Source organism: Odocoileus virginianus, chromosome 2 (assembly GCF_023699985.2).
Source record: "Odocoileus virginianus isolate 20LAN1187 ecotype Illinois chromosome 2, Ovbor_1.2, whole genome shotgun sequence".
In the NCBI taxonomy this organism is placed as follows: domain Eukaryota; kingdom Metazoa; phylum Chordata; class Mammalia; order Artiodactyla; family Cervidae; genus Odocoileus; species Odocoileus virginianus.
The window spans coordinates 56,095,310-56,120,623 of NC_069675.1; the positions used below are offsets into that span (position 1 = coordinate 56,095,310).

The 25,314-nt window shown below is 37.0% G+C and overlaps 1 protein-coding gene and 1 long non-coding RNA gene across 2 annotated transcripts in view; both read left to right on the forward strand.

Annotated features, from left to right (window-relative positions):
• Positions 1-25,314, forward strand: part of LRRTM4 (leucine rich repeat transmembrane neuronal 4) — a 924,628-nt gene that overhangs the window by 594,458 nt on the left and 304,856 nt on the right. The window lies entirely within an intron of this gene.
• The window catches only part of LOC139039175 (uncharacterized), a 38,813-nt gene continuing 37,659 nt past the window's right edge, over positions 24,161-25,314 (forward strand). The window contains exon 1 of the long non-coding RNA XR_011492434.1: positions 24,161-24,314. This is a non-coding gene — a long non-coding RNA (uncharacterized lncRNA). The remainder of the gene's footprint in view (positions 24,315-25,314) is intronic.

Here is a 25,314-nt window from a genome sequence, read left to right on the forward strand (position 1 = left end):
GACAATAAAGGGAAACTGTGGGATAAGAATTTTATATTAACCCATCAACATTCAAGTATAAGGAGTACAGTCAAGTTGTTATCAACAAGTAAGAAGTCAGAATATTGTTCCCATGAGAACTTCTTAAAAACTCTATTAGATATTAAACATCAGATAACCAAAATTACTAGGGTAAAATTGACATAGAACTGGTGAAAAATATGTTATTTACAGATTTAAGACTAAAGGAATGAGAAAGTATATTGGTACCATATCTAAGAATATTTTAATGTCAAAATAGGTCAGTATACAACTTAACAACCTCCAGATGGTTAAAATTGGAAAACTCTGAACTTCACTGAAGCTAAAAATTGCAATTAACTACAAGCCACCAAATATGATTAAATCAAGTACATTTTTTAAAAGAAGAGACTACTTCCAAGAAGAAGGAATAGACTTATTTGCCTTATTATTTTCCCCAATTACAAATAAAAACCATTGCCATTATTTACAAAAGAAATATAAGAAGAATTTGAAAAGTGAAGAGAAGACATATTAGTTAGGGATCTTGGACTCAAGCTACAAAATGGTGAGCTGTTTGTTTTTTTTTTTCTTTGTCTCATATACTCCAACTTAAAGATGGAGAAGCTGGTAATGTGGAAATGCCAATACACACAGATAAAAAAGGTCCTAGCAAAGTCAGTTCTATCTAGCCAAAGGACCAGGAGAGGAACAGGTTAGCAAGACAAAAGAACTTTTACAAGGTACATGCTCTACGGCATCCGAACACTACAGAAAAAAAAAAAAAATTATATATATATATATATTCCTGGCCTCCTCTCCACTCACTTGGCCTCATCTCCACTCACTTCAGCAACAACTGAGTGAGAGGTTAAATGTCTATCCACCTGAGGCTCTAATAACACATCTCAACCCCCTTAGAGTGGTTTCAAAAAGTAAAGTATAGAACTAGAATTCACTATCAGCTGGTAACAAGACCCTCTATACCACAGTGGAAATGGAGCCCTTGTAGGCAACAAGGACATATATTCTTATTCAATAATAATTGGATTTCCCTCTCCTTCTCTGCTGGTTTGATAGCGGCAGAGCTAGATGGTGAAATGAGACTTTCACTACCATGGGATGGCAATGCCCTGGTAACAGTAAAGATCACATGGGGATCTGATGTTTTCACCTACCATGATGTCAAGTATAGACTATGTGAGAATCTGGAACTTTGACCTCCACTCAGAAGTAATGAGAAAGCACCCTCTTAGGGGCCGATGAAGACCAATAAAATAACCCAGACTTCTACATCTTTCTTGTACAAAGAGGTGGAAACTCTCTATTCCTTTGCTGAAATGGGGTCAGAAAAAGACAATTAAAGCAGAATATAATACAAAAATGTCTATGTATCATTTTAAAATCATAACTCAACTTCAAAAATATAAAATAAATGTAAACATGAAAAACATAAGAAGTAGATGCCAATGCTGAGATGACAAAGATGTTAGGATTATTTGACAAAGATTTTGGAACATCCACAATAAAAATGCTTCAATAAGCAATTAAGGACACATTTCACAAAGGTGAAAAAAAAGCTTCATAAAAAAGGAGATACAAAGAAAAGCAAACTGGAAATTTTATAACTGAACAAATAAGATAAATAAAATTTTGGAACTTCACTGAATAAAATAACCAAAGTAAAAAATCTCAATGGATGTGTTCTGTACCCCACTGTGTTAATAGAAGGCAAAGGAAATGATCAGTGAAACAGAAAATGAAAAAATAGAAGTCAATCTGAATGACATAAATAAAACAAGCTGAAAAACAAAGATTCAGGAATCTGTAGGACTCTAACAAATATTCTAATGTTCATATCATCAGAGTTCTAGAAGGAAAAGTGAGAAAAGGCAGTGTTGAAGAGGTATACAAATAATACTAACTGAAGACCTCCCAAATCTGGCCATGAATCTTCACATTCAAAAATATAAGCAAACTCCAATCAGGAGTAATATGTTAAGAGGTCTGTTCTTTCCAACTAGATCTATAGATGCAATGAAATGTCAATCAAAATTCCAGCAAGTGATCTTTTGAATGTTGACAAACTATTTCTAAAGTTTTTAGTGAGAAACAAAAGACCCAGAATAGCAACACAATATCAAAGAAAAAAATAAATCTGGAGGACTGATGTAGCTGTAGTCATCAAAAAAGTGGGAGCATGGACAAAAACTTAGGCAAACAGATCAGTGGAACAAAATAGAGAATCCAGAAACAGACACATAGAAAAATAGTCAACTATATTTGAAAAAAGAGCAAGAGCAATCTAGTTGGGCAAAGATAGTCTCTTTAAAAAATGGCTTTGAAACAAAAGGAAATCCACTTTAAAAAAATAAATCCAGATACCTACCTTGAAACTGTCACAAAAATTAAAGCAAAATAAGTCATAGACCTAAATGCAAAATGCAAAACTATAAATCTACTAGAATGTAACATAGGAGAAAACTTAAATGATCATGGATAAGGTGATGACTTTTTTAAATACAACATCAAAGGCAAATCCATTAAAGAAATAATTAGTAATCTGAACTTTATTAAAATTAAAATATGTGCTCTGTAAAAGACAATGGCAAGAGAAAAAACAAGCCACAAATAGAAAATGTTTTCAAAGGGTACATCTGATAAAGGACTGCTCCAAAATATACAAAGAATTCTTATCTCAAGAATAAGAGAAAACCACCTGATTAAGAAATGGACCAAAGTCTTTAACAGGCACTTTACTGAAGAAGATATATAGACAATAAATAAGCATGTGAAAAGATGCTCTACATCATGTGTTATCAGGAAAATGCAAATTAAAGCAATAATTAGATACCACCACTACATACCTGCTTCCCTGGTGGCTCAGATGGTAAAAAAAAAAAAAAAAAAAATCCACCTGCTATGAGGGAGACCTGGTTCAATCTCTGGATTGGGAAGATCCCCTGGAGGAGGGCGTGGCAACCCACTCCAGTATTCCTACCTGGAGAATCCCCATGGACAGAGGAGCCTGGCGGGCTACAGTCCATGGTGTTGCAAAGAGTCAGACACGACTGAGCGACTAAGAACGCACATATCTGCAGAGCTTCCCAGATGGCTCAGTGGTAAAGAATCTGTCGGCAATGCAGGAGACCCAAGTTTGATCTCTGAGTCAGGAAGATACCCTGGAGTAGGAAGTGGCAATCCACTCCAGTATTCTTGCCTGGAAAATTCCAAGTACAGAGGAGCCTGGTGGGCTACAGTCCATGAGGCTTCAAAGAGTCAGACATGGCTGAGCATGCAGACACTACATATCTATTAAAATGGCCATATCCAGGAAAGATCAAATTCTGTTAAGGATGTCGAGGAAAAGGAACTCTCATATATCGATGCTGCAAATGCAAAATGACACAGTCACTTTTGGAAGTCACTTTATTTACAAAACTAAACATCTTCTTAACATGTGATCCATCAATTTTGGTGTTTATCTAAAGGAATTGAAAGTATATGCCCCCACAAAAACTTGCACATGGATGTTTATAGAAGCTTGAATCATAATTGCCAAAACTTGGAAGAAATCAAGATATCTTCCAGTAGGTGAATGGATAAATTATCTGTGATGCATTCAGATAATGAATAAAGTATCTGGTCATGAAAAGAATGGAGGAATCTTAAATAACAATTACCAAGTGATAGAATACAATCAAAAAGCTGTATACTCTATGATTCCACCTATCAGACTTCTAGAAACATCAAAACTATGAAGACAAAACAAGATTAGTTGTTGTCGGGAGGGGGAGGAGGAGTCATGATTAGTCCGATCACATGGAAATTTTAGGACTGTAAAAATACTAATTAATACTATAATGATGGATTTATATCATTATACATTTATGTACAGCACAAAGTTTATGCACTACATAAGCTCTTGGTACAACATCAAGAATAAACTCTAATGTAAACCATCAACTTTGGGTGATTATTATTAATTAATAAATAAATGAAAATGCATCAGGTATAACAAATATTTTTTTAAAGGGAGTGAATTTTATACTTAAAGACAACTAGATTTGGACTTATGGTTATGAACTAAACTTTCCTGATGAGCAATGTAATATCCTACCAAAAATTTAGTTGTGGTATATAGACACAACAGAGAAATGTCATATCTTGCAAGAAAAATATATATTTTCAATGGAAAAATCAAGGTTTCTCTTTCCTTTATAACCAGAATATGTAGGTCTATAAATCAAGGAGTAGAAGTTAAGAGTAACTCATTTTACATTTTATTAATTTCTATGATCTTTATTGAATAAAAATTTCTGTGCAATAAACCATGCCCTTTTAAAACAAAAAAGAGGAAAGAAGCAGATGAATAAAATTGAAGACAGAAAAGCCATGGAGAAACTCAATGCAACAAAGAGTTGGTTCTTTGAAAAGAACTCTAGATGAAATTTCTTAGGATTGATACTAAAAACCATGATCAAAAGAAGAAAAAATAATAAATTAGACTATTAAAGTTAAAAACTTTAACTTGTGAAAGAGTTTGTTAAGGATATGAAAGCCCAATTCCAGAGTAGAAGAAAATATTAGCAAACCATACCTGATAAAGAACTAAAATCTAGAATATATAAGGTATCTGAAAATTAACAGTAAAAAATGCAAATAACCCAATTATATCACCAACAAAGCATAAAGAGGCATTGCATCACAGAAGACATTATAGATTACAAATAAGTGCATAAAGATGTTTTAACATCATTAGCAATTAGGAAAATGCAGATAAAAACTCCAGTGAAGTGTCACTTCATATCTATGAAACTGGGTAAAGTTAAAACTTGTGACAACCTCAAATGCTAGTGAGGATATGACAGATCACTCACACATTACTAATGGGAATGTACAATGGTACTATGGTCTTGGAAAACACTAGGGCAGTTTCTTAAAAATATCTGTACATTTATTTTTTTTTTAATTTTTATTAGTTGGAGGCTAATTACTTTACATCATTACAGTAGTTTTTGTTATACATTGATATGAATTAGCCATGGATTTACATGTACTCCCCATCCCAGTCCCCCCTCCCACCTCCCTCTCCACCCGATCCCTCTGGGTCTTCCCAGTGCACCAGGCCCGAGCACTTGTCTCATGTACCCAACCTGAGCTGGTTATCCGTTTCACCCTAGATAGTATACATGTTTCAATGCTGTTCTCCTGAAACATCCCACCCTCACCTTCTCCCAGAGTCCACAAGTCTGTTCCATACATCTGAGTCTCTTTTTCTGTTTTGCATATAGGGTTATCGTTACCATCTTTCTAAAGTCCATATATATGTGTTAGTATACTGTAATGGTCTTTATCTTTCTGGCTTACTTCGCTTTAAATAAACTCAACCTAAAAAAAAAAAATAAATAAATAAAAATTTAAATTCAAATTAAAAAAAAAAAAATCTGTACATGCAGCTCCCATCCAACCTATCAATTATACTCCAAGGGATTTATCCAGAAAAATGAAGATGGTTGCTCATCTAAAGCCTATGCACATTTATTTTTATATTCTTATTCATATATACCATTGGGAGGAGCTAGCAAATAGTAAAATAAATCTTTGTATTATTTGTTTTTACTGCATGTGAATCCACAATAATTTCAACATAAGTTTAATTTAAAATATATATATGTAGATTGCTCTCAATGTAACCTGCAGGAGAAGCAGGTTCCATCCCTGGGTCAGGAAGATCCTCTGGAGAAGAAAGTGGCAACTCACTCCAGTATTCTTGCCTGGAAAATTCCATGGACAGAGGAGCCAGGCAGACTACAATCCACGGGGTCGCAGAGAGTTGGATACTACTAAGTGACTGAGTGTGCACGCATGCACAAATATTCATTAACATCCTGAAATGCTATAAAAATTAATAAAACATGAACTATGATGGTACAAAAGTAGCATACATATTAGTGGACAGGAAACATTTTTTTATAACAGATGTGCTTGTAATATTTAAAAATTACAATCAACTCAGATGTTCTTCAACAGGTGAATTGTTAAACTGCATTACATCCATAACATGGAATACACTCAAAAATAAAAGGGATTGGACTGCTGATAGAGACAGCAACCTAGGTGTCCAGAGAACCATGCAGAGTGAAAAAATCAATTCCAAAAAATGCCTATTACATAATTCCATTTTTTTAAGAAGACAGAGGCTTAAGTCAATTCTATTTCTTTTTAATTTTTATTGGTTATAGATGCTTAACAATGTTGTGTTCATTTCTGCTGTACAGAAGAGTGAATCAGTTATACATATAGATACTCTTTTCTAGATTTCCTTCCCATTTAGGTCACCACAGGTCTGTGAGTAGATTCCCTTCTGCTAAACAGTAGTTCCTCATTAGAAAGAAAGAAGTGAAAGTGAAGTTGCTCAGTCATGTTTGACTCTTTGCGACCCCGTGGACTATAGCCTACCAGGCTCCTCCATCTGTGGGGTTCTCCAGGCAAGAATACTGGAGTGGGTTGCCATTTCCTTCTCCAGGGGATCTTCCCCACCCAGGGATCAAGCCCAGGTCTCCTACAGTGCTGGCAGATGCTTTAGCCTCTGAGCGACCAGGGAAGCTCAGCTCCTCATTAGTTTTCTATTTTATACATAGCAGCGTATATACGTCAATCTCAATCTCCCAATTTGTCCCAGCCCCACCTTTGTAACCACGAGTTTGTGTTCTATGTCAACGGCTATTTCTGCTTTGCCAATAAATGCATTTATACCATTATTTTCTAGATTCCACATATAAGCTCTATTATACAGTATTTGTCTTTCTAACTTATTCACTCTGTTTGACAGTCTCTAGGTCCATCCAAACTCTAAAATGGCACTGTGACCTTCCTTTTTAATGTCTGGGTAATATTCCATTGTATATATGTTACAAATCTTCATCCATTCATCTGGTCTTCCCTGATAGCTCAGTTGGTAAAGAATCGCCTATAATTCAGGAGACACTGGTTCTATTCATGAGTCAGGAAGATCCACTGGAGAAGGGATACGCTACCCATTCCAGTATTCTTGGGCTTCCCTTGTAACCCAGCTGGTAAAGAATCCACCTGCAGTGCAAAAGACCTGGGTTTGATCCCTGGGTTGGGAAGATCTCCTGGAGAAGGGAAAGGCTACTCACTCCAGTATTCTGGCTGGAAGGAAGAATTCCATGGAGTGTATAGTCCATGGGGTCACAAAGAGTTGGACACGATTGAGAGACTTTCACTTTCACTAAATCTTCATCCATTCATCTGTTGATGGACGTTAGGCTGCTTCCATGTCTTGGCTATTGTAAATAGTGCTGCGATGAACATTGGAGCACATGTGTTTTTTGGTTATGGTTTTCTCAGAGTATATGCAAAGTAGTGGGATTGCTGGGTCATTTGGTAGTTTTAGTTTTTTAAGGAACCTCCATACTGTTGTCCATAGTAACTATACCAATTTACATTCCCATCCAAAGTATAGGACGGTTCCCTTTTTCTCCATACCTTATCCAGCATTTATTTTTTGCAGAATTTTGTTTTTGGTGATGGCCAATCTGACTGGTATGAGGTGATAATTTGTTGTAGTTTTGATTTGTGCTTCTCTAATAATTAGTGATATTGAGTATCTTTTGATGTGTCTGTTAGCTCTGTATTTCTTCTTTGGAGAAATTTCTATCTAGATCTGCCCATTTTTCCATTGGGCTGTTTTTTTCCTTCTTTCTTTTTTTTTTAAATATTAACCTGCATGAGCTGCTTCCATATTTTTTCATTTACTTCATTTGCAAATACTTTCTCCCATTCTGAGGGTTGTCTTTTCACCTGTTTCCTTTACTGTGGGAAAAAAACTTTTAAGTTTGATTAGATCCCATTTCTTTATTTCTGTTTTTATTTTCATTATTCTCTAAGGTCAGTCAAATAAACCTTACAGTGATTTATGTCAAACTATTCTACCAAGGTTTTCCTCTAAGTGTTCTATAATATCTGGTGGTACATTCAGGTCTTTAATTCATTTTGAGTTTATTTTTGTGTATGGTGTTATGGAGTGTTCTAATACTTTTGCACTTAGTTGTCCAATATTCCCAGCACCACTTATTAAAGAGACTATCTTTTCTTCATTATCTATTCTTGCCTTCTTTGTCATAGATTAAGTGACCATCTTATTATTGCTGTTCAGTCACTAAGTCATGTCTGACTTTTGTGACCCCACAAACTGCAGCACGCCAGGCTCCTCTCTCCTCCACTATATCCCGGAGTTTGTTCAAATTCATGTTTATTTAGTCAGTTATTTCATCTAATCATCCCATCCTCTGCTGCTCCCTTCTCCTTTTTCCTTCAATCTTTTCCAGCATTAGGGTCTTTCCAATGAGTTGGCTCTTCACATCAGGTGCCCAAATTATTGGAGCTTCAGCATCAGTCTTCCCAATGTATATTCAGGGTTGATTTCCTTGAAGACCGATAGGTTTGATTTCCTTGCTGTGCAAGGGGCTCTGAAGAGTCTTCTCCAGCACCACAATCTGAAAGCATAAATTTGACACACAGCCTTCTTTATGGTCCAACTCTTGCGTCCATACACGACTGCTGGAAAAACTATAGCTTTGAATTTACAGAGCTTTGTCAGCCAAGTGATGTTTCTGCTTTTTAATATACTGTAGGTTTGTCATAACTTTCCTTCCAAGGAGCAAGCATCTTTTAATTTCTTGGCTGCAGTCATCATCTGCAGTGATTTTGGAGCCCAAGAATATAAAATCTATCATGGCTTCCACTTTTTCCCTTCTATTTGCCATGAAATGATGGGACCAGATGCTTTGATCTTAGTTTTTTGAATGTTGAATTTCTTTTTTTTTTTTCATTTATTTTTATTAGTTGGAGGCTAATTACTTTACATCATTACAGTAGTTTTTTTCTGAATGTTGAATTTCAAATCAGTTTTTCCACTCTCCACTTTCACTCTCATCCATAGGCTCTTTAGTTCCTCTTCATTTTCTGTCATTAGAATGGTATCATTTGCATATCTGAGATTGTTGATATTTCTCCCCGCAATCTGGATTCCAGCTTGTGATTCATCTAGCCTGGCATTTCACATGATGTACTCTGCATAGAAGTTAAATGAACAGAGTGACAATATACAGCATTATGATACTCCTTTCCTAATTTTAAACCAGTTCATTGTTCCACGTTCAGTTGTAGCTGTTGCTTCTTAACCAGCATACAGGTTTCTCAGAAGGCAGATAAGGTGGTCTGCTATTTCCATTTCTTTAAGAATTTTCCACAATTTGCTGTGATCCACAAAGTCAAAGGCCTTAGTATAGTCAGTGAAAAAGAAGTAGATGTTTCCTGGAATTCCTGTTCCAATAGATATTGGCAATTTGATCTCTGGTTCCTCTGTCTCTTCTAAATCCAGCTTGTACATCTGGAAGTTTTCCATCATGTACTCTTGAAGCCTAGCTTGAAGGAAATCTTTCAGTTACTCAAGCACAAAATATTAGTTTGACTATCAACTCTTCTTTTTTATATACCTACTCTCACACCCCAGCAAATCAAAATAATTTTCTAAAGATACCTGGATCCTGATCTCTTTTCCCTTCTCTACAGCAACGGCCCTGGTGTCCCCTGTCATTACCTTGAAAGAAGAAAGTGAAGTCGCTCAGTCTTCTCCAACTCTTTGCGACTCTATGGACTATATAGCCTGCCAGGCTCCTCCATCCATGGGATTTTCCAGGCAAAGAATACTGGAGTGGGTTACCATTTCCTTCTCCAAGGGATCTTCCCAACCCAGGAATTGAACTCAGGTCTCCCACAATGTAGGCAGACTCTTTACCATCTGGGTCACAGGGAAGCCCCTTCATTGTGGGCCTGCAATATTGCATTTAGCCCCTAACCAGACTCTATCTACACCCTTGTACTTTCTCCCCACCTTTGCAGTATTTTTCTTTATAGAAACCAGAGAATAGCTTTGAAAAGCCAGAGCTTTGAGAAGCTAGAGTTTTAGTTTTGTAGCATGTCAGATGGATATTGTATCTTCTCTTTTAAAATGTCTGTTTCCCATCTTAATGAGTGAAGTCCAACTTTCATAGCATGTCCTATCCTATCCTACATGATCTGTCCTCCCTACCTCTTTCACCATTATTCCAGCTGAACTTGGCCTTCTTGCTGTCCCTCAATGCTGCATGCCCTTAATTACTATTTCCTTTTTCTGAAGCTTTTCTCTCAAGGCATGTAGCTAACTCATTCATTTCAAATCCCTGCTTAATTTTCACCATATCGGAGCTTGGCCTAATTATTCCATGTTTCACCACTCCCTTAACCCTGTCCCATTTCTCTGTTAATTTTCTGTAGGCTCCTTCATGGCACTCACCACTGGGCTATTAAATATCCATTTCTGTCTCTTTCCAAGATATTGTAAGCTCCATGACAAGAGGGACTCAGTTTTGTTCTTATTACCATATACTACAGCAAATTTCAGCACAAACCAGAACTTCAGTGTATTTGTTTAATGAATAAAGGAACACTTGAACAAATGAAAGCAAGTCTGACTCATTAAGATCTGCTGCTGCTGCTGCTAAGTCGCTTCAGTCGTATCCGACTCTGCAATCCCATAGACGGCAGCCCACCAGGCTGCCCCGTCCCTGGGATTCTCCAGGCAAGAACACTGGAGTGGGTTGCCATTTCCTTCTCCAATGCATGAAAGTGAAAAGTGAAAGTGAAGTCGCTCAGTCGTGTCCGGCTCTCCGCGACCACCATGAACTGCAGCCTACCAGGCTCCTCAGTCAATGGGATTTTCCAGGCAAGAGTGCTGGAGTGGGTTGCCATTGCCTTCTCCCATTAAGATCTGCTTGATCCTATTTTCTTCTCTTTCTTTTCTAAGGGGTGTTCAGTACTGGAGAAATTTAATTATTAATATATGGTTTATAGTGAAATACACAAGTGTTATTCCTTATAAGGCATTAGAGAGCTACATCAAACTTCTATTAAGGTTTACTTGTTTAATTATTTTTAAATTTCTCTTATTTATAAATATATCTGTTTAGAGTAATTATATTTCAATAATGGTATGTTTGGAAATCTTTTTTACTACCAATTTTATCATATTGGTTTACTAGGAATTTATAACATACAAATTTTCTTTCTTTCTCAATTTTAATTGTCTATTAAACCATAGAATATGTTTCTACTAATTGCACTATGTAAAAATGATACACCTACAACACACTTTATATTGAGTAATATGTTAAAACTTCTGATAAAACAGCACAGAGATGAAAAGGAAAAAACAACTTTTGAGACAATCACAATCTAGTTACCTGGTATTTTTAAGTTAAAAGGTAATTGAAAAGTTGCAACAGAAATACTGTCTTGGGAAGAAGGGCTTTAAATTATTTAAATTTAAATAATGAAAGAATAGTGTGATTCTAAGGAATCAGCATAGGTTGTAATTTATTTAGTATTTAAAATTCATATTTTCTAAACAAGATTATTGTCACATGAATTTATTATTTTAAATGGGCTCTCTCAAGAAAGCATTGAATTTATATTTATGAAGGCATTTAATGCACACTAAATGCCAAGTAAAGATTATAAAGAATATCTTTATTGAAGTCTAACAGCAATGAAAGACATTTTCCATTAGTGGTATAATTAGCTCATAATTATATAAGCAATAAATGCATAATTAGGTTTTTCTAACTCTCAATATATTAATATTGTATACAATATTGGCTATGCAGCTGTAAATAATATTGACAAATTAAATCACCATCTTCTTGTGTACTGAATATCAGTTTAATTGATGGAGAAAATATTTCTAAAACACAGAAAAGTTGATCTCCATGCAGATCTGAGCATAGACTATGCTTAACCATATTTGAGGAGATAGGGGATATAATAATCTAGTCTATGCAAAGATTAATCTTGGAGATAGGATAACTTATCCTCTCATTGGATATACTTAGAGTCAAGATACAGAACATTTCCTTCACCACAAAAGTTTCCTTATTTCACTTTTATATCCACAATCACCTCTCTCATACTTCCAGCCTATCAGTGAGATCAGTTAGTCTCTTCACTATTTCTGAAATTTTATTTAAAAGGATTTTTATAATAAGTAATCTTTTGGAACTTTTTTCATTCAGCATAATTATCTGGACATCTAGGTTATTGTGTTTATCAATAGTCCATTCTCTTTTATTTCTGTTTGCATTCCATGTTACAGATGTAATACAAATTACTTGTTGAAAAACACCCGAGTTGATTGTAATTTTTTTAAACTATAACAAGCACAGATGTCATAAAAACTATTACCCCTGTACTAAATTTGTATGTTAGTTTTGTACCATTAAAGTGCATTTTTTGTTAATTTTTATAGCATTTCAGGATGCTAATGAATATTAGATATTAAAAACCATAGGCTATTTCTGAAAAATAACAATCTATGATTTTTAAAAAAAATTAAACTCTGTATATTGAGATAATCATAGAGTCACATGCAGTTGAAACAAATAACACAGAGATCTATTTTTTTTTCATTTATTTTTATTAGTTGGAGGCTAATTACTTTACATCATTACAGTAGTTTTTGTCATACATTGAAGCGAATTAGCCATGGATTTACATGTATTCCCCATCCCGGTCCCCCCTCCCACCTCCCTTTCCACCCGATCCCTCGATTGGGAGAAAATAATAGCAAACAAAGAGATCTATTTTACTATCTGTCCAGCTCACTTCTAATATTAATACTTTTTAATTTTATATGATAAAGATGGCTTATTTGTCTCTCAGAATGTAAAAACATCTTATTAACTGGCTTAATACCAAAAAAATCCCTATAAATCATTAGATGAATTACTTGAATTTTACATAAAGTGATACACTATTAGATGTTCAGGTCATCAAAGATTTATCTTTTCCATATTTTGAGGGCGTTTAACAAAGAAGCAGCCTGCCTGAGGCTGAAACTATAACACAATCAATATTTAAAGATCATCTTTTAAACAGAAATCATTCTTACTGTACCTTTATGAGTGATCATATTAAAAACTAGATATGCTACAATTGCTCTATTTAGGCAAATTGTTATATAAGTATTATATATCCTATAAAGATATACTAGTTTAAAACAAAGATTTCAAAGCATTTTTAAAATGTGGAGAAGTGTTCACTATAAAATACTTCCTTAAATATTTAATTAAAAGAAAAATATGTGCAGAACTTGCTCTGGGTTGTGTGCATACTCAGTTGTGTCCGACTCTTTGTGATCCCATGGACTATAGCCCATCAGGCTCCTCTGTCCATGGAATTTTCTAGGCAAGAATACTAGAGTGGGTTGCCATTTCCTACTCCAGGGAATCTTCCCAACCCAGGGGTCAAACCCATGTCTCCTACATTGGCAGGCTGATTCTTTACTACTGCTCCACTTGGGAAGTGCAGAACTTAATTATATATTATAAAATGAACATCCTTGTAATGAAAACCCAAGTCAAGAAACAGAATTTTGCCAGCCTCCTACAGGTCTTGTCCAAGTGCATCAATTCAATCAAATTAAGTGCTTTCTTGACATTCATAGCAACTGCTTTTTTGTGTGAGATTTTTTTTTAGTTTTAACATCAATGTGTACTTCCTGAGACACTACAGTTTAACCTTGTTCAAATTTTAAAAATGTGATATGCATTTTAAATTCAATCAGCAGATTCTTGCTCCATCTTTTATTTTTCTCTTCCCAGTTATGTTTATAAGATTACAGTGCATTTGGATTTTTTGCTGATCTCACAAGCACCCCGGAGTTCAAAATTTCTTTGCCTCCTGTCTTTCTTGAAAATAGGCAGCTGAATCCAGAGACTTGATGGACTAGTTTTAGTCACTTTGTCAAGGATACAGATGATGTTTTCTTTCCTCAGGAAGCATATTATATGTGTTTGCTTAATGCTGTTAACAACCACTGATATTCAGTCACTGATGTTTTGAGGGTTGAAAAATGATTATAGTATAACTCTTTTTATTAATTGGAATACTTCTATGAAAAGAATTTTCACTCATCTACTATTAGTGTTATAGTTCACAGAGGAAAGGCAAGATAAAGATGAGCTTTTTTTTTTTCCTATTATTTCTTTTAAAGAAAATAAATCTTTCCCTGCTGTCCTTCAAAGGTGACTAACAAGGATTTTCCTTTTTTTAAATAAGCTTTTTATTTTGAAATAACTAGATTCACATGCAGTTTTAAGAAATAATACAGACAAATACCATGTACCCTTTACCCAGTTTGCTCCAAAGTAAACATTCTACAAAACTATAATGCAATAATTCTTCCAGACTACTGATATCTATAGAGTCAAAATACAGAACATTTCCTTCTCCATAAAGATTCTCATTTCACTTTTAAAGCTACAGCCACCTCTCACACCCTCCCAGCTTCTCTGTGAGATCAGACAATCTCTTCATTATTTCTACAATTTTGCATTTCTAGAGTTTCATTAAAGTGAAATTATATAAGAGGGTCAGGATCAAGATAGTAAAGGAGTAAGAAACAGAATTCACCTCCTTCCACAGAAACATTAGAAATATATCTACAAGTGGAATGATTTACTCAGAAACAGAAGACCTCAGATGTCTGAAAAGATAAGAAAACCACCATGTAACTGGGTAAGACAAAAGGAAAAAGAAGAAATCAGGACAAGGTCTGTGCACTGAGGAGGGAGCTGTGAAGGAAGAAAGTTACCTGCATGTGAGAAGGCTCCTCACCATCACAGAAACTAGGCTGGTTAGAGATGGGAATTTGGGAGCCTACAAAGGGGGAGAGCAGCAACTGGTTTAGGAACCTTCCAGACAGTTGGCACATCCACCCTGATCTCTCCATCCTGAGATACTCCACGGTTGGTGAGGCTGAGTGTTGGATGGTGAAGCTCAGATTCTGAAGCTCAGTCCCAGGGAACAGATCAGAGTTATGTGCAAAACAGCCTGAAGAGTTCAGTCTGTGGCAAGTAAGGTGTATTGGGAGGAAGCCTGGGCCTGCCAGAGAAGAAATGCACCACTCTTGGGAGGTGCATGAGGAAAGAGGCAGGAGCACTGCAAAATCTTCTTTCCTTGTGAGAGCTACCAGACAGCAGGGCACAGTCTAAGGGCGTTCGAGGGCAGAGCAGGGGTTGCCTCTGCCAGCATAGGCTCAGCAAGCTGCCTCTTCTGGGCCTGTAGGCAGATACCAGGCCCCACTCCTGCTAATCTGGAAAGACTCAGACACCTTCTGAAGCTAGAAATCCTGCCAGCAGATCACAGGACCCACACTCGCTGACCCAGAAGGGCATGGAGAAACCCAGCCACTAGCAATTCCACCAAGGGCCCCAGAACCTGCACCTGCTGAACCAGAAGAGCACAGACAGCTTCTTCCACTGGGAATTCTGCCAACAGGCCACAGGATCTGCCCATGCTGTCCAAGGAGGGCACCGATAGCTTCCACGACTAGGAGGTCCTTCATCGGGTGCATAAACCTGCCCTGTTACTCTGGGAGCACATGGAAAGCTTCCCCTATTAGGAAATACACCAGTTGGTGCCTGGACCTGACCCACAGTCCCAGGAGGGTGCAGATAGCTCCCTCCCACCCTCACTAGGAAATTCACCCAGAGAAGGGAATGAACCTCTGTTGAGCCCCAGGGGGTTTTGTGACTAAGGAAGAAGAGCTGAAAATTCTCCTCATGGCTGCACAAACTGCAGAATTACACCTCTGCTGATGGCTTCCTAAATTCAGCTCCTGTGAATCATCTGAAAGGATAGCAAGTGCTCTTGCCCCTGGGATGGGTCTGGCTTTAGCAGCTGTGGGCTCTGACACACGGAGACCAAGCCAGACCAGAGTTCAAGCTGCTGCCATAGCTCCCACAGGGGGTCCAGATGGACAGCTCCTGCACTGGTAGGACCCAACTATAACGGACCTGTGCCTGTGATGAGGTGTAAACAATACCTGAGAGGCACCAGGGCCAATTGCTGGCATACCAACACTTAAGGTGAGACAGGGAGCAGTGCCAACAGTACACTGCGAACCCACAAAACAGGCCAAAGGGAACACAACAGAGCACATTCACAAGGGAACAACCCCAAAGGAGAAAAACTCAGTGGCTTGTCTCCCAGTGGAAGTGCTCCAAGCCTGCCTACCTTGCACCACAAATCAGAATCACATTTAAGAGACATACCTGGAGGACTCTACTCCAAAAACTAGGGAGCAGACCCTGCCTCCGGCAGAGCAATGACAACCACAGTGTGAAGGGGAAGCCCTGCTCAATATCTAGGACAAGCTCTGATCACCATGAAACAAACCTAAATCCCTTCAAGGGGATAACAGCACAAGTCGCTGGATCAACGTCATTACCCATCATGGGTAGACTCAAGAAGCAAAGGGAACTGAAATCCTATAGGCTGTGAAAAGAAGACCACAAACAGTAAGTCTGACAAAATGAGATATAAGTCTATCTGGAATAGAATTCAGAACAATGATAGCAAAGAGGATTCAAGATCTCAGAAACAGATTGGAGACACAAAAGAAACAAGAAATGAATAGAACTATAGCCAAAATGAGAAGAAAAAAAAAAAAAAACTAGAAGAAAACAATAGCAGAATAACGGAAGCAGAAGAATGGATAAGTGATCTGGAAGACAGAATGGTGGAAATCTCGGCCACAGAACAGAATAAAGGAAAAAAAAGTGAGAACAATCTCAGCACAGAAACAGTAAGGATCTAACAGAAGCAAAAGAGATTAAGAAGAGGTGGCAAGACTACTCAGAAGAACTATACAAAAAAAGGTCTTAATGACCTGGGTGATACCCAGTGGTGTGGTCACTCACTTAAAGCCAGACATCCTGGAGTGTGAAGTCAAGTGGGCCTTAGGAAGTGTTACTATGAAGAAAACTAGCGGAGGTGATGGAATTCCAGCTTAGCTATTTCAAATTAAAAAGATAATGCTATGAAAGTCCTGCACTCAATATGCCAGCAGATTTGGAAAACTCAGCAGTGGCCACAGGACTGGAAAAGGTCAGTTTTCATTCCAATCTCAAAGAAGAGCAATGCCAAAGAGTGTTCAAACTACCATACAATTGTGCTTATTTCACACGCAGTAAGATTATGCTCTAAATCCTTCAATCTAGAATTCAACAGTGCGAACTGAGGATATACAGATGTAAAAGTTGGGTTAAAAAAATAAGTTAATGTTTCAAGGTAAATGATGATTTTCTTTATTTAAAACAAACCTTTTCTCTGTTCAAGAATGTTTCATGTTATGAAAACTGAGGTAATTGCTTGACTACAATTTATTTATTTTTCCTCTTTAGGAATTCTAATCACCATATATTAGATTTCTGTTTTCTGACGTCCTTATCAAGTTGTCTCTTTCAGAGTGTTTCTCTCTGGCTTTTACTTCTTAATACTGGAGTTATCAAACCTGTACACTAAATCAGAGAATTTACTGTCTGCATGGATGACGCTGACTTTATTGTTTATGAATAGTTTCTCTATTGTTTTCTGATCTTTTAACTTTATATCACCATCTCCTTTGAACAGTTTATTTTCAGTATGCTGTCTTTTAATCCACATCATAATAATTTTGCCCTATCTTTGATATCTTTTCCTTGCTTTCAGAATTTCTATTTTATTCATTCTCACACAAAAAAGATGACTTGAGAGTAGTTTTTTTTGCCTTCTTTCAATCTCATCTCATAGCATCTAATACCCAAGAAAACATTTTTAAGCTTTTAGTCATGTGGATGATTTCTCTTGATCATATATTCTCTTGTGCTTCTCCAGAAGTCTTTTAATGGAGTGATAGAAGATTAGAAAGTTGATCTAAACTCAATGTTTTTTCCTGGAAATCCTCTGATTAATGTTTTTAAGTGGTTTCTGACACTTAATTTTCATTCATGCTTTAGGTTTCTGACATCCCACTTCTATATCATTTAACACTCGCCAACTTTCTTAATCTGTGTACCTTTAATATCTTAGTGAGTCGTATAGTACCTTCTGATAGCTCTTCCTTCTTCAAATTTGTTTTGAATTTCAGATTTGAGTACATTTGTATTTTCTTTTTCTAGCTGAATGTTAAACTCTTTAAGTTAACCCTCCTTTTATCCATGGAAAGCTTATTAGAGGTAATACCATGAATAATTGCTTATTTATTTTAATTGGAGTAAAACCTTACCAAAGCTTATATGGGTACAAAATGAAAAATAGTTCATTTTACGTGTTTGTGCATTATTTCAATTCTTTGTTTGTTTGTTTTTAATTTGGAAGCAATTATTTTAAAAAGAGAAAAAGCTTCAGGACATGGGTAGAGATGAGGAGAGGGTGAGATGTGTGGAACAAGCAACATGAAAACTTACATTACCATATGTAAAAGAGATAGTCAACTGGGAATTTGGTATATGACTCAGGAAACTCAAACAGGGGCTCTGTAACAACCTAGAGGGGTGGGATGGGGAGGAAGATGGGAGGGAGTTCCAAAAGCAAGGTGATATATGTATACCTATGGCTGATTCATGTTGAGGTTTGACAGAAACAGAAAAATTCTGTAAAGCAATTATCCTTCAATAAAAAATAAATTAATTAAAAAAATAATCAACATTAGTTCTATTGATAATTTTTATTGTGCTCTTAAGGGCTTCCCTGGTACTCAAATAGTAAAGAATCTGCCTGCAATACAGGAGACTCAGGTTCTATCCCTGAGTCAGGAAGATAACCTGGAGAAGGAAATGGCAATCCATTCCAGTGTTCTTGCCTGGAGAATTCCATGGACAGACTCCGATGGGTTACCGTCCATGGAGTCACAGAGTCAGACACGACTGAGCAATTAACACACACATACATTCTGCTCTTAAGCAGTATTGTGCTTCTCAAATAGAACTTTAGTGAACATATACTTAGAATGTTGCAAATGCAGTATGTTAAAATCCACATAGTAAGAATTGGGAAAACAGGCTAAAATAAATGCAATGCACATTGTAATTCATGTGCAATAAAATAAATGCAAGTCACTTCGATAGCTGTGGATGTGATTGGTGATAGATGCAAGGTCCAATGATATAAAGAGCAATATTGCATAGGAACCTGGACTGTTAGGTCCATGAATCGAGGCAAATTGGAAGTGGTCAAACAGGAGATGGCAAGAGTGAACATCAACATTCTAGGATTCAGTGAACTAAAATGGACTGGAATGGGTGAATTTAACTCAGAAGATCATTTTATCTACTACTGTGGGCAGGAATCCCTTAGAAGAAATGGAGTAGCCATCATGGTCAACAAAAGAGTCCGAATGCAGTACTTGGATGCAATCTCAAAAACAACAGAATGACCTCTGTTCTTTTCCAAGGCAAACCATTCAATATCACGGTAATCCAAGTCTATGCCCCAACCAGTAACACTGAAGAAGCTCAAGTTGGACGGCTCTATGAAGACCTACAAGACCTTTTAGAACTAACACCCAAAAAAGATGTCCTTTTCATTATAGGGGACTGGAATGCAAAAGTAGGAAGTCAAGAAACACCTGGAGTAACAGGGAAATTTGGCCTTGGAGTACAGAATGAAGCAGGGCAAAGGCTAACAGAGTTTTGCCAAGAGAACACACTGGTCATAGCAAACATCCTCTTCCTAAAACACAAGAGAAGACTCTACACATGGACATCACCAGATGGTCAACACCAAAATCAGATTGATTATATTCTTTGCAGCCAAAATGGAGGTGCTCTATACAGTCAGCAAAAACAAGACAGGGAGCTCACTGTAGCTCAGATCATGAACTCATTATTGCAAAATTCACACTGAAATTGAAAAAAGTGGGGAAAAGCACTAAACCATTCACATCTGACCTAAATCAAATCCCTTATGATTATACAGTGGAAGTGAGAAATAGATTTAAGGGACTAGATCTGATAGAGTGCCTGGTGAAACTATGGACAGAGGTTCATGACAATGCTCAGGAGACAGGGATCAAGACCATCCCCAAGAAAAAGAAATGCAAAAAAGCAAAATGGCTGTCTGAGGAGGCCTTTACAAATAGCTGTGAAAAGAAGAGAAGAGGAAAGCAAAGGAGAAAGGGAAAGATATTCCCATTTGAATGCAGAGTTCCAAAGAAAAGCAAGGAGAAATAAGAAAGCATTTCTCAGCAATCAATGCAAAGAAATAGAGGAAAACAATAGAATGGGAAAGACTAGAGATCTCTTCAAGAAAATTAGAGATACCAAGGGAACATTTCATGCAAAGATGGGCTCAATAAAGGACAGAAATAGTATGGACCTGGCAAAAGCAAAAGATATTAGGAGGTGGCAAGAATACACAGAAGGACTGTACCAAAAAATAATCTTCAGGACCCAGATAATCATGATGGTGTGATCACTCACCTAGAGACAGACATCCTAGAATGTGAAGTCAAGTGGGCCTTAGAAAGCATCACTACAAACAAAGCTAGTGGAGGTGATGGAATTCCAGTTGAGCTATTTCAAATGCTGAAAGATGATACTGTGAAAGTGCTGCACTCTATATGTCAGCAATTTGGAAAACTCAGCAGTGGCCACAGGACTGGAAAAGGTCAGTTTTCATTCCAATCCCAAAGAAAGGAAATGCCCAAGAATCCTCAAACTACTGCACAATTGCACTCATCTCACATGCTAGTAAAGTAATATTCAAAATTCTCCAAGCCAGGCTTCAGCAATATGTGAACCATGAACTTCCAGGTGTTCAAGATGGTTTTAGAAAAAGCAGAGGAATCAGAGATCAAATTGCCAACTTCCGCTGGATCATTGAAAAAACAAGAGAGTTCAAGAAAAATACCCATTTCTGCTTTATTGGCTATGCCAAAGCCTTGACTGTGTGGATCACAACAAACTGTGGAAAATTCTTCAAGAGATGGGAATACCAGACAACCTGATCTGCCTCTTGAGAAACCTGTATGCGGGTCAGGAAGCAAGAGTTAGAACTGGACATGGAACAACAGATTGGTTCCAAATAGGAAAAGGAGTACATCAAGGCTGTATATCTTCACCCTGCTTATTTAACTTATATGCAGAGTACATCATGAGAAACACTGGGCTGGAAGAAACACAAGCTGGAATCAAGATTGCCAGGAGAATTATCAATAACCTCAGATATGCAGATGACACCACCCTTATGACAAAAAGCAAAGAACTAAAGAGCCTCTTGGTGAAAGTGAAAGAGGAGAGTAAAAAAGTCTGCTTAAAGCTCAACATTCAGAAAATTAAGATCATAGCATTTGGTCCCATCACTTCATGGTAAATAGATGGGGAAACAGTGGAAACAGTGAAAGACTTTATTTTATTGGGCTCCAAAATCACTGCAGATGGTGACTGAACCCATGAAATTAAAAGATGCTTACTCCTTGTAAGGAAAGTTATGACCAACATATACAGCATATTAAAAAGCAGAGACATTACTTTGCCAACAAAGGTCCATCTAGTCAAGGCTATGGTTTTTCTAGTAGTCATGTATGGATGTGAGAGTTGGACCATAAAGAAAGCTGAGTGCTGAAGAATTGATGCTTTTGAACTGTGGTGTTGGAGAACACTCTTGAGAGTCCCTTGGACTGCAAGAAGGTATAACCAGTCCATCCTAAAGGAAATCAGTCCTCGGTGTTCATTGGAAGGACTGATATTGAAGCTGAAACTCCAATACTTTGGCCACCTGATGCAGAGAGCTGACTCATTTGAAAAGACCCTGATACTGGGAAAGGTTGAGGGCAGGAGGAGAGGGGATGACAGAGGATGAGATGGTTGGATGGCATCACCGACTCAATGGACATGAGTTTGGGTAGGTCCGGGACTGGTGATGGACAAGGAGGCCTGACGTGCTGCAGCTCATGTGGTTGCAGAGTCAGACATGACTGAGAGACTGAACTGAACTGGACACTGTAATTCAAACATCTTGATATCTGCAATACTTCCCCTATATGTTATTTTAAGAGACAGTTCAATAAATGATTAAACTAGATGTAATGATCCTTTAGAAAATTCACTTTTAATTAAAATCATTTAGAAGGCTCCTAGTGATTCAAGAAGTGCTTTATGCACTCAGAGCTTATATTACTAGTAGAATTGGTACAATCATGCCATTTGTTAAAATATTAAACTGCTTCTATACTGGCTGGTGAACAGCCTTTACCATGCACTTCCTAAGTGACTAGCCACCCATTCTGATCCTGCCACCTGGATGTTGAGGTCAGGAGCATATAAGTGCTCTTATAACCTCTCAGTCACTGGTGTATGTATGCACTACAAATTAATTTTGTCCTGTTGTGACAATTAAGTTTGTCACATAAGCTATTTTAAAAGCATTCATTGCTTCCTTATAATAGTCAATTCAACTTTTTTAATTTTGTAACTTAAGAAACTCCTCAGGTTAAAGCATCTATTTCCCTATGAAATATTCTATCTTACTCCTACATGGCATTCTTTGGTATGAAGAAGCATGCAAATAACAAGAAATGACCTTACATTGTCTGTGTCAGAAAAGCAGCTCTATATCTAGGAGTGCAAACAGTCTATAAATAATTCAGGGGAGAAGGCAAGGAAAGCAATGGTATGCAGGAAGTATGAGATATGGCCGTTGTGATTTCAGTACTGCTTGGTGATATGGCAGATACAGAAAGAGCAAGGTGATAGATGGGAAAACACAAATTCTGTGCAGAGTTGTAACTACAGGGAGAGATTTTTTTTTCTTTACTGACTTTTCATCATGTGATACTACATATTTTCCTTTAAATTGGCATTTTCTGTAACATTGTACTAAATATTCACAGATGTATCTATTATCTACTTGTATTATATTTACAAATATTGAAATCATCTTTTGATGGCAACCCACTCCAGTGTTCTTGCCTGGAGAATCCCAGGGACGGCGGAGCCTGGTGGGCTGCCCTCTATGGGGTCGCACAGAGTTGGACATGACTGAAGCGACTTAGCAGCAGCAGCATATCAGTATAGGTCATATTGTATTGTGAATTTCCTCCATAAATATAATTTTAGTTCAGACAAAAATTTTGAAACAATATTTGGGTTAAAATGTATATGTGTTTGTATGTGATATGCAAGCAAAAATGCAAATAGACCTGTTCATTCAGGGTTTTAATTTTAATATGAAAATAAACTGTTTTTCAGGTTTGGTAGAATGATTTACACATATATGGTATAATAATGAAAATTGAGTCTGATATAAAATTTTAATAAAAACTGGATTAGTCACTCTATTAATTTTGCTGTAATTTTGCAACATAATTTAAAAGATGATAAAACTTCCTATAAATTATTTTAATAATTTAGAGTTTTTGGAAATACATATGTTGGACAGCAACTACTCCTATAATTATTGGCTTAGTTAAAAACCAAACATTTAGAATCTGGCACATTGGTAGTTGACTCCATCTTCCAGGTTGCACAAAGTTTATAATTTCTCTGAGTCTCATTTTCCTTCCTTAGTTGTAAAATCAAGAAAATATAATATCTCCCTCCTATGGTTTCAGCGATGGTTAAATAAGACTATGCATGTAAAGTTCTTCAAACAGCCCTTAGAACGTAAATATTAGCTACTAACTATCACCACTGTAATACATCGAAAAATTCTTTCTCTTTTAGTGCTAATTACTACAGTTTCCACAGCCTGCACTGTAATATCATTTCTTGTTGTTTAGTCTTTAAGTCGTGTCTGACTCTTTTGTGACCCCATGGACTGTAGCTTGCCAGACTCCTCTGTCCATGGGATTTTTCAGACAAGAATACTGTAGTGGGTTGCCATTTCCTTCTCTGGGGAATCTTCTCGACCCAGTGAGAGAAACCACATCTCTTTCATTGCAGGTGGATTCTTTACTGCTGAGGCATTGGGGAAGCACTTAGTAAAAAGCACTTGGCAAAACTTAACTAAGGCAAAAAAAATTGTCTTAGTGTTTATAACTTATGGCTGTTTAAGGGCTATGCACTTGCTGTTCCCCCTTTGTATATGCTTTATTTTGACTTAATTAGGAGGCATGTGCAGTCATATCGTGTTTATTCATATAACAAGATAATTTGTAAGAAGTAGTAATTGACTTTAATCTCTGGAATACTGATCTAGTATTCTGATTCTAGTATTCTGGAATAGTGATCTAATAATCTCTGGAATACTGATCACATACTTGAAAGGAGATCTTTCAAGTATGTGTAGAAATGGCCATTGATGAAATTACATTTAAAATAAGGAATAAAGCAAGGAAGAATCATTTGCGTGTATATTCTGGCAGAGCCTGGTTGTTAAGAAATTGGGAGTCTGACCACTTGCTGCTCTGAAACTAATAAGGAGGCAAGGTTAGTGTAAAGGAAAGCTTCTTTTATCTAGGATGCCAGCAGTCTGGGTGGGGGACTCTTGTCCAAAGGCCGACTGTCTGCCACTGACAACCAGAGGGAGGGGGCAATGTAGAAGAAGCACAGTCAGCTCTGAAACTCAGGCTGTATTCTGATCAGTGTCATCTTGATTGCTTTAAAAAAATGCAGTAAGTCTTTAGTTCCAGGGTCAGTTTGTTTCCACTTCTTCGAGGCAAGTTCTTGAAATTATGGCAACTTATGTCATGGGTACAATCTGGTCCCTATGTAATTAACATCTTTCATCTGGTAATGGTTTCAGTATCTAAAAGACAGCTCACAGTATATGGCTCAGAATGTTATCAGTAGACTTGTAAGAGGGACTAAAGGGCTTTGACTATGCTCAATGACTAAACTGTTATTACTAAATCTTGTTCTGCACTTTCTCACTTTTCTGATTTAACTTATTCTTTGACTAAAGTTTCTCCACAGACAAAAAGCAGTCTAAGGACATGGGGCAAGGACCATAAAGTCCTGTTCCATTTCATGGTGGAAGTGGTTAAGTCTTTGTAATATCATGCTACTCCCTGAACAAACATTCTTTAGTGACTCTATATTTATTCTATGTACTTTTTAACATAATCCCTTCTCCCTTGACTCTGTACCTTTAATCACTTACTAAGCTATAGTACAGTGGAGAACAGGAAACAGATTGGCATTTTTTTGGCACCCACTACTACTCAAGTTCTGAAATATCTGTTGAAATATTGATGGACTTTATTCTAACTCTTCAGGAAAAAAAGGAACACAGATTCAGAATATCAAAGAGGAAAATGAGGGAAAGGCAGAAGAGGAGGAGGAAGGGAAGGGGGGAAAGAGAAGAAAGCGGGGAAGGGGAGGAAATGTTGCTATTTATAAGAATTGCTCTGCAGAAAAGAAGAAAGAGATTAATGCTTACCAATCTGGTGAGCAATCTGGGAGTGGGGACTAGGTTTCTCTTACATCT